This window comes from Mastacembelus armatus, chromosome 15 (assembly GCF_900324485.2).
Source record: "Mastacembelus armatus chromosome 15, fMasArm1.2, whole genome shotgun sequence".
Lineage (NCBI taxonomy): Eukaryota > Metazoa > Chordata > Actinopteri > Synbranchiformes > Mastacembelidae > Mastacembelus > Mastacembelus armatus.
In genome coordinates this window covers 3,605,536-3,616,238 of record NC_046647.1, presented here as the reverse complement: position 1 = coordinate 3,616,238, position 10,703 = coordinate 3,605,536, and positions in this window count along the sequence as shown.

Genomic DNA, 10,703 nt, shown 5'->3' with positions numbered 1-10,703 from the left:
TGGCTGATGAGATACCGCGTGTGGAACGGACAACCCCAGACACCTTGTTCATTGTCCCAGGAGACTAACAAAGGTAATCTCTCCCATAAACTGCCTAAATACAAACAGTTTATTAAGTGCCCGACCAGAGAGTGGTACTTATTGTGTTGTCCCTCATGCCGGCACTGGGCCAATCCGACCATGTCATGATGCATTTGATTTCTGCATACAGGCAAACTCTGCAAACCTGTTGTGAGGACATCAAAGAAGTGGACCAGTGAGGCTGTGGGGGAACTGCAGGAGTGTTTGCACTGTACAAACTGGGATGTTTTTAGGTTTGCCACCAACAGTCTGGATGAGTACACAGATACTGGGACGTCCTAAATTAACTTCTGTGAGGACAGCGTCATTCCATCACGCACCAGAGTGAGTTATAACAATGGCAAACCCTGGTTAACAGCTAAACTTAGACAGCTCAGGTCAGAGAAAGAGGCCACATTCAGAAGTGGGGACAGAGAAAAAAGGAGAAACAAGGAGACTAAGTACAGATTTAGCGAGGTGAGAGGAGCTAAATCAGTGTATGGTGACAGAATGGAACAGCAACGATTCTGCCTCTGTCTAGAAAGGGCTTAAGGCGATCACCAACCACAAGCCTAGAGCCCCCCATTGTGTGAACAACGTGCACCCAGCCAACAGCCTGAATTTCTTCTGCCACTTTGAGAGAGACAATGGGACAAACCTGACCTCCCCCAGTCCTCCCCCCACCATCAAATGACCAAAGAAGAAGGAGATGTGAATATGGCCCTCCTTCATCCTCCAGCATCTGGATTTCCCACACCAGGATACTGTTTGTGGACTTCAGCTCTGCCTTCAACATGATTGTTCCAGCTGTGCTCAGGGACAAACTCTCCCAGCTGAATGTGCCTGACTCCATGTGCAGTTGGATCACAGACTTCATGACAGGAAGCTCTGATGGGGACGAGTCGACCTACGAATCAACCTACAGGAGTGAGATGGACCATCTGCTGTCATGGTGCAGCACTAACAACTCCCTCAAAACAGTGGAGATGATTGTGGATTTCAGGAAGGACCCAGCCCCCCTCCACCCCCTCATCCTCTGTGATACTCCAGTGACCTTTGTCGAGTCCTTCCTCTTCCTGGGCACCACCATCACCCAGGAGCTCAAGTGGGAGCAGAACATCAACTCCCTCACCAAGAAGGCTCAGCAGAGGATTTACTTTGTGTGGCAGCTGAAGAAGTTTCACCTCCCTTCAAAGATGCTGGTGAACTCTTCCAGTCCCTCTCCTCTGGCAAGAGACTCCGGTCCATCAGGACCAGGACCTCATGCCACAAGAACAGTTTCTTCCCCACTGCAGTACCCCAGTTACCCCTATATGACCCCAACCCCCAAACTACAGTCAGTCACTTTTCACTTTAACATTCTTAAATTGCACTACACTTCACGCACTCTTCACTTTTCTGTATATATATACTATATATATATATATATATATATAGTATTTATTTTACATTGTACACAAGGTGCATTTGATTTTCGTTTTATAAAAATGAGTGTATAGGTTATGGACATACTCAAAATTTCTGTGGTGTGAAAAAACTACAACTTTTTTATATTTACAATTTTGAGGGATACAGCTATGTGTCACGTCCTGGCTCAAGGGACGCGACAAAAGAATCAATGAAACCAAGATTCTTCTAAAAGTTTAATGAAACGTGAGCAACCAATGTCCAGGGGTATGCCAAAGGCATCAAATAACAGATCAAAAATACAAGTAGCTTGCTAATCGGAACACAATCCAGTCCAAGCTCAAAACAAAAGCCAATCGTCTCATGCGAGGTCTCTATCAGTTTGGTCTTCTCTCTCTCTGTTTCATGCGAAGTCTCTTAAATCCAGCATGCCCCACCCATAACAAGGTGTACAGCATCCCGAATCACGGCTTCTCACTCCAACCTCCTGAAAGACAGCCAATCAAACAAAACACCAAAACAGACACCAGACGGGGACCGTCACACTCCCACCCAGAAGATAGGGCCTCATAAAGGACCTATTAATACATTAATCCCCACACACTACAAAATTTCCCAAATTGATAACCTCATATGTACATTATTCACACAGGCAATTCTGGAATGACAATTACACAACTTACCAAATAAATAAGGCCAAATGGTACAGAAGAGATTTTTTTTTTTTTTTCCTTACATTACCCCTACCCTCGGTATAACAGACAGCCTCTTTCCACTCAGCAGCCTCGGCACCTAGGAGCAATTTAAGAGAGAAAGAAGCAGACTACCAACAAAAGACAGAAGTTAGTACACATTACATAGGAGCCCGGGAGAGTGCATCTGCCATAACATTATTTTTGCCTTTAATGTGTTTTATGTCAAGTTTGTATGGTTGCAAAAACAATGCCCACCGCATTAATCTTTGATTGGGATTTTGCAGAGAGTTCAAGAATGTTAATGGATTATGATCAGTATATACAGAAATTACACGTCCAGAATCAAGGTAGACACGGAAGTGTTGCAAAGCCAAGATCAGCGCTAAAGCTTCCTTCTCAATCACTGAGTAATTCAGTTGATAGGAATTAAACTTCTTAGAATAGAAACTAACAGGGTGTTCCTTACCTTGTTTGTCAGTTTGTAAGAGAACAGCACCTGCTCCAATATGGCTTGCATCCACTACAAGCTTGAAAGGCTGATCTAGTCGTGGAGCCATTAACACTGGGGCAGAGCATAACAACACATTAACATTATCGAACGCTTGCTGACAAACGGGTGACCAAATAAACTTAGATTTTCTTTTAAGCAAATCAGTTAAAGGCGCTACCACCGACGAGAAGTTGCGACAAAAACATCAGTAATATCCAACTAATCCCAAAAACCTCATGAGTTCCTTTTTCGTGGAGGGGACAGGAAACTCATCTATAGCACAAACTTTAGCTCGAACACAGCACAAAACCTTGTCCTACAACCTTACCCAAATACGTTACTGTGGCCTTTGCAAATTCACATTTTGCCAGATTGACTGTCAGATTGCCATCTGCCAGACGCTGGAACAAAGCGCGGATACGAGCCACATGATCTTCCCAGGAATTACTGTAGATCACCACGTCATCCAAGTAGACTGCACAACCTTCAAGACCATTAACTACCATATTCATGAGTCTTTGAAAAGTAGCAGGTGCATTACGTAAACCAAAACCCATAACCGTATAAGAGAACAAACCAGCAGATGTAATAAAAGCTGAGATTTCACGTGCTCTTGGGGTCAATGGCACCTGCCAGTATCCCTTCAACAAATCAAATTTACTGACGTATTTGGCGGAACCAACTTGATCAATACAATCTTCAACTCGGGGTAACGGAAAAGAGTCAGATTTTGTCACAGCATTTACTTTACGGAAATCAGTACAACAACGTGGCGATTTATCTGATTTTTCCACCAACAAGCACGGAGATGCCCAACTCGAAGCTGAAGGCACAGCAAGGTTATTGTCCAGCATGTACTTTACTTCGGCATCTATAATTTTCCGTTTTTCCTCAGAAACTCTGTAGAACCTTTGACGAACTGGCGCTGTCTCACCTACATCAATATCATGTTCTATCAGATTCGTTCTGGAAGGTGTATCCCCAAACAGTGAAGGAAAGCTTTTAATTAGTTCTACCAACTCAACTTGCTTGTCGTCAGACAAATGAGACAGCAACACATTTAGATTTTTCAGCGATTCGGAATTATTCAGCCGACCACGCAATACAGAATCATCTACCACTACTACTTCCTCCCCCCCAGAAAACTGTTGCTGCACTCCTCCACTCACGGCACAAACAGCACAAGCCACAGAGCTGGATGACAACTGCTGCAAAGGCCCCACTGAACCAGATCGTGAATAATACGGTTTTAATAAATTAACATGGCACAGTTGATTGGTTTTCCTACGGTCAGGAGTAGCAATGAGATAATTCTGATCCGAAAGCTGACAAACTACCGTGTATGGACCAACAAATTTAGCCTGGAAGGGTGACCTTTAAGTTGGCAACAAAGCTAAAACCTGGTCACCTTCACTGCCGCAATTCAGACTCACGGTCATACCAACACTTCATTTTGGCCTGACTTTTCTGAAGCTTCTGCTTTGCAAGCTGACTAGCCAAATAAAGTCTATATCTAAATCCATTGACATAGTCAATTAAATTTTGTGGAGGATCTTCACCTTTCCATTTGTCACACAAAAGTGTAAGTGGCCCACGCACTTTGTGACCAAATACCAACTCATTTGGGCTGAAACCAAGAGTTTCCTGACAAACCTCCCTTGCCGACAACAATAGCCATGGCAAACCCTCTTCCCAGTCTTCATTCATCTCATTACAAAATGAACGTAACAGTGACTTCAGAGTCTGATGAAATCAATCCAAAGCCCCTTGGCTCTGAGGATGGTAAGCAGACGACCTAACATGTCGAACGTTCAATTGCTTAAGCACCTGTGCAAACAAACGAGAAGAAAAGTTGGATCCCTGATCACTTTGAATTATCTTAGGAATTCCAAACACAGAGATAAACTGAGATAAGGATTTCATCACTGCTCTGGCTGTAATAGAACGCAAAGGATAGGCAGCGGGATATCGAGTAACCCGACACATCACCGTCAACAGATAGTTGGAACCCGATTTGGACTTCGGTAACGGACCAACACAATCTATTATCAGATGTTCAAATGGGTTAGTAATTGCAGGAATCGGATAAAGTGGAGCAGGCTTAATGGCCTGATTCGGTTTACCTGTCATCTGGCATGTATGGCACGTTTTAATAAATGCAGCCACATCATGCTTCAAACGCTGCCAAAAAAAATTACGTAAAATATGAGCGAATGTTTTCTTAACGCCAAAATGCCCTGTCATGTCATGAGAAAACTTCAGAACTTCATTACAATATTTCTCTGGAACAACCACCTGCACTACAGGATCACCCAACGTATCCAAGCCTTGTGGCATCCATTTCCGGACCAACACGTGATCCTGAATAAAGTAACCACAAGCAACACTCGTTACGTCAACCATAGGACGGACTTGGTCAAACAATGCTTTTAAAGAAACATCAGCCTGTTGTTCCTGGATCAAATCTTGCTGAGAAACAGAAAACGACTCAGGCAGACACCACTCCAACTTATCTCGTTTGTTCTCCTCTGTAACCTGAGTGCATACTAGACATAGCCCGTGTCATTGCACCAGCTACGTCAACCTTCTGTAGTTCCTGTTCACAGTGATGTCCCTCATCAAAAGTCACCAGCTCTGTTAAAGCAGAAGAACAATCACCAGACCAAACCCGATAGCCAGCCAAATCATTACCCAAAATGACATGAACGCCGTCAATAGGCAAAGCTGGGCGCACTCCAATGTGAACCCCCCCCATCACTAGGTCAGAAAACAGGTTTACCTTGTGTAGAGGAACACACATTGTATTCAAACTCATTCCCTGAACCAGGACACACTCACCCCAGTCTGAATCCTGGGAAAAAGGTAACACTGAATTCACAATAAAAGAATCAGTTGCACCAGTGTCCCGCAAAATCTTAATAGGGACTTTAACAGTACCGCCAGGACGAGAGACAAAACCATCTGAAATAAATGCTTCAAAACCAGCAAGCACAGTACTGCAAGAATTATCCTTATGAGAAATTGGTAATAAATTTCTAGCAGGAGCGATCAAAGCTGTTGGGTTAACATAATTACTACGGTTACCTTTGTTTTTTAATAAAGGACAGTCAGCTTTCCAATGGCCTACGTTATGACAATAATTACAAGTGAGGTTAGGACTCATAAAATGAGAGCTGCGACCCCGCGAAGTCACCGCACCAAGAGCTGTAACTGCATGAGTATCTGGTTTAACATTAGCATTCCTTGAATATTGGTTTTTAAAGGTATATCTATGAGCTAATACATACTCATCTGCTAATATCGCAGCCTCAGAGGCTGTCTTTACTCCACGCTCTGTCACATGAGTAGCAATAACAGGAGGGAGAGAATTCTTAAATTGTTCCAGCACCATTAAGTCAAAAAGACCTGAAAATGAACTCACATCCAAAGACAAACACCACCTGCTGAAATGCTTCGACAAATCCCTTGCAAACTCAACATGAGACTGATTATCGGTTTTATGCCATGATCGAAAGCGCTGCCGGTAGGGGTAGGCCTCAGGCACCAACTCATAAGCCTTTAAGACTGCATCTTTAACAGCAGAATACTTTTGACTGTCTTGTGTACTAAGAGGTGAAAAAGCTACATCAATATCATGTTCATGTCCAAGCTCAAAACAAAAGCCAATCGTCTCATGCGAGGTCTCTATCGGTTTGGTCTTCTCTCTCTCTGTCTCATGCGAAGTCTCTTAAATCCAGCATGCCCCACCCATAACAAGGTGTACAGCATCCCAAATCACGGCTTCTCACTCCAACCTCCTGAAAGACAGCCAATCAAACAAAACACCAAAACAGACACCAGACGGGGACCGTGTATTTAGAAAAATAAAATAAAAAATATAAAAAATGTTTCATTTTTTTGTGGTTTATTGCACTTTTTAGCAATTTATTTAGTTAGTAGGCTTATTATGCACGTTATTAAAATTTGGCATATAAGGGTTGCATTGATGTATGGCAAATTAATATGCTCCAAAAAATGACATTACAGCATGTATGGAGATGTGCTCTGGCGGACTTGTTCTATGGAAGGTTTTAAAGGGTAAATACACTGCCTAACAATGCATCGGCAGATGTTCATCCAAATAACAAGATTTGAGAGATTTAAGTCTTACGAAGTTCCAGGCCAGGGTCAGTGAGTTGCAGTAACCCCGTACATGGATGAGTTTCCCTCAATCTGATTCGGAAGTAGTTATACACGATCCTAAAAGCAGAAAGGATGTCACAATCATTCTACCTGTGGGTCCTTATGATCCTGTGGAGAGAATACTGCAAGAATTCAACTCTGCATGTCTCTTACAACCAGCAACATGGCTTGCTAATATGCAATACAAAAACATCACAAATAGAGTCTACATAAACAAAGCAGAGAGATATGTCCAGTACTATGTGGACCAGGTTGTTCACAGTCTTTTCAGGCTGGCAAGGCCCCTGTTCAAAAGAGGGCTCAGTATAGCTAAAGCCCATCTGAAAACAGCAGCCACAAACATCGTAGGTGAAGTGCTGTCAAATATAAGCTGAAAAATCATAAACGGAAATCTGGAGGGGAGAGGTATGGCTGTATATACACGCAGACACCGCAAGAGATCACCAGGTGTCGTAGTGGCAAGCACAAGCGGTGCCAAGAGGCATAAAATGTCTGATCGTGCCTGTAAGGCAGGCAGGAAGAAGCCGGCCGGTAAGTCAAGCAGTGTCAGCTGCAAGTGACTGTTGAGTAGGCTACCGGTCGGTGTTTGTATCCAAGGATGTCTGTTGGGCAGTGCCAGCTGAGACCTAAAGTGGACTCCTGTGGATCGAGGTTTTTGAAGCTTAGCCAGAATTCACAACTATCTGACCTAGTCGTGCTGGGCTGGTGATCAACCACTTCGGGGATGTTACTTGCCCACTGGCATATTTCAAATCCACCAAGACTAAGAAGTTCCCTCATCTTGTCATGAACCCCTTTGCCTCTTGCAGGTTAGAAAGGCACAGCAAGCAATTGTCAAAGTAAAATGCTGAGTGGACTGAGTCATAAATGTCTTTGTGACTGTCCTTGTGCACCTTAACATGCCTCTGATGTGCAAATGTAGCACAAGGACTACAAGTCATCCCAAAATACAAGACTCTCCACTCATATACATCCGGGGGTCATTCAGTTTCACAATCTCTCCACAAGAATCACAGAAGGGGGCAACCCTCTTCTCACAGTCGAACCTGGTGAAACATGGCTTTTATGTCTCCACTCACTGCCACAGGATACTACTGAAAGTAGTCTACATTAGTGAAAGTGAAAGTGACTACTATTGTCAAGTATGGTGACCCATACTCGAAATTCCCCTCTGCATTTAACCCAGCCGAAGTACACACACACAGCAGTGAACACACACACGGAGCAGTGGGCAGCCCACAACTTCCGGGTTACAAGTCTGACTCTCTATCCTTTAGGCCACGACTGCCCCCAAGGCCACGACTGCCCTGGAGGAGCTACATCTTGCTGGCTGTATGTCACGGGCTGCTGGTCCTTCATCTGCTGGGCTTGTGGATAAAGGGGGTGTAACTTGATGTCTGCTGGGGAATCACAGGAACGTCAACTAATACAGACCACTGGGTGGCCTCTTAAAGACAGATCACTGGCCATTTCACGTGATGATTTTAGCCAGGGATATACATTGTTCTGTTTCAATCTGGAGCCAAATGAAAGAGGCTTGGGAAATGTCTCCCTGATTAAGACGGGAAATGTAAGACTGGAGGCCTGGTTCCGAACACCACTCCCACGCACTGTGATTCAGTCATCGAGATATCAAACAGAAGACAAGTACTGCTAGACTATTACTAAACAACATCATGAATACCATTGAATTGATTAGTATTGTTAAAAGAATAATTGAGGGCACAGATTTTCTGGGGGTTCTAGCCTGTGATCAGCTGGGAAAACTCAAAATAACTAAACACCCTTCTTCTTCACCCTTGATTGTAAACACTGAATCTTCACACTTACCTGGTGAACACTGGTTGGCCATCTATTTCTCAGGCTACATGCACAGATACGTCTTTGACAGTTATGGAAATCCACAAGACAGCTTTCCCCCATATATAAACAACTATCTTGTGAAAAACACCACCCATGTGTTTTACTCTGCATGAGAGGTTCAGAGCTTTAGTTTTTCTGTGGAATGCCTTACCATCAGCTTATTGACATGTATGGACCTGATCTTGTCGGTAACGATACCATGGTCTGTCACTTTGTTAATAACATCCAACCTGTATCTGTATACCATGACTATACATGTGTACAATGTGCATTTCTGATATGATTAAAAAAAAAAGACACATTGCTTATGTCTCACAAGTGATTTATTCACATTAAAATAAAAAATACATTTCTGTCAAAATTCACAGTCATTTTCTCTGTCTTTTGGGCAAATGTTTCAAAACATCCTCCACAACCAGATCCTTTACGCTGTCTGTCTACCTATCAGTGTGACTTGACTTAAATAAAACTTGACTTAAATAAAACCAGATAGTTAGTGTTTTAAACTAATAATACGGCTGGAATTACCGTGTATAAACAAATTCTGAACTAGATAACTACAACTCAAATTCTTATGGTGAACATATTTGGTGAACACATTTTGAACTTCCAAATTATTACTTGCATCAGTCACCTATAATGAGAAAATTGTTTTCGAGTATATGTAAATGACGTTGTGAAATCTGTGTGAAAGATTTCACACTTATGACAAAAAAAGTTTTGCCATTGTTCAACAGCCCACTCACAACCATGCTGAATGGATACTGTAAGTGGCCATCAAACTCTAATTTAATATCCATAAGGCAGCGTTGTGTAGTCAGGCAACACCTTGTCATTCTTCATGCTTGGCTGTATTAGCTAAGGTGCCTAAATGTCTGCTAGTGACAGGGTGGAGATTGTGGGTATATTCTTTCACGTTAGCTTCATTTCTGGAGCCAAAATAGACTTGAAGGAGCCTGTGGTAGTATTTGTTAGGCAGCTCCTGGCGGTTCTGTCGGACTTCCAAGGCAGCAAATAACCCAGTTTGGTTTAAGTGATCAGTGAACTCCTGCTCTAATGCTTGCCGGAGCAGTGTGAAGTCTATCTGAACATTGATGTTGACGTTCAATGAAATCATGGTTGGATGTTAACCTGATTAAGTAGACTTTGTCATAGGCTGTAGCCTGAGGAAATCTTTGTAGACAGAACTCAATGAATGGGAATGAGGGGGCGGCTGTGGGTCAGGAGATAGAGCAGAGGGTTGGCGGTTTCATCCTTGGCTTCCCTGGTCCACAGGCCGAAGTGTCCTTGGGCAAAACACTGAACAGCAAGTTGCCCCCAGTGGCTGTTCCACTGGTGTATGAATGTGTGAGTAGTTGACAGATTAGCTCCTCATGGAGTCTTTGTCCACTGTGTTGTGCATTTTCTGACAGCAGGATTTCATCTTTCAGATTCGCAACCTCTTGTTTTGCATTTGTGCAATCTTTGACTTGCTTGTTCTAACAAGTAGTTAGCTTGTCTTAGCTTGGTAGCCATGGTTATGGCTAGGCAGCCTAACATTTTAGTTAGGTTTTGGTTATCAAAGGTCTCTGTTTTAGCATCAGCTAACAAACCAGATAGAGTGGACTGAAAATCAGAAGGAATATTTTGAATCTGTTCTGCATATCCCGTTAACAGCGCTTCAGTCAAATTCATTAACACTGCTTCATACTCAGACGGTGTTATCCTGGCTGGGCTTCATCTTTGTGGTCACATCTCATGGGCTTATCCCAATGATACTTGCCATTTTGGCTTTCTTCTGCTCTGTAATTTTTCTGAAATTATTCTCACTTTTTCTGTGCGTTTGGATGATGGCACGTTACGCTGGCGCTTCGTATGTTCCAGGCAGAGATGAAGAGTTTACTTTGTCCTCAGAGGAAAAACACGACTCAAATGGCGAACGTTTGGATCCACTTTGTGTTGTATTGCATTGCACTAATTCCCTCTCAGCCACATTGACTGAAAGGCTCATTATGTCTTTGTCTTCT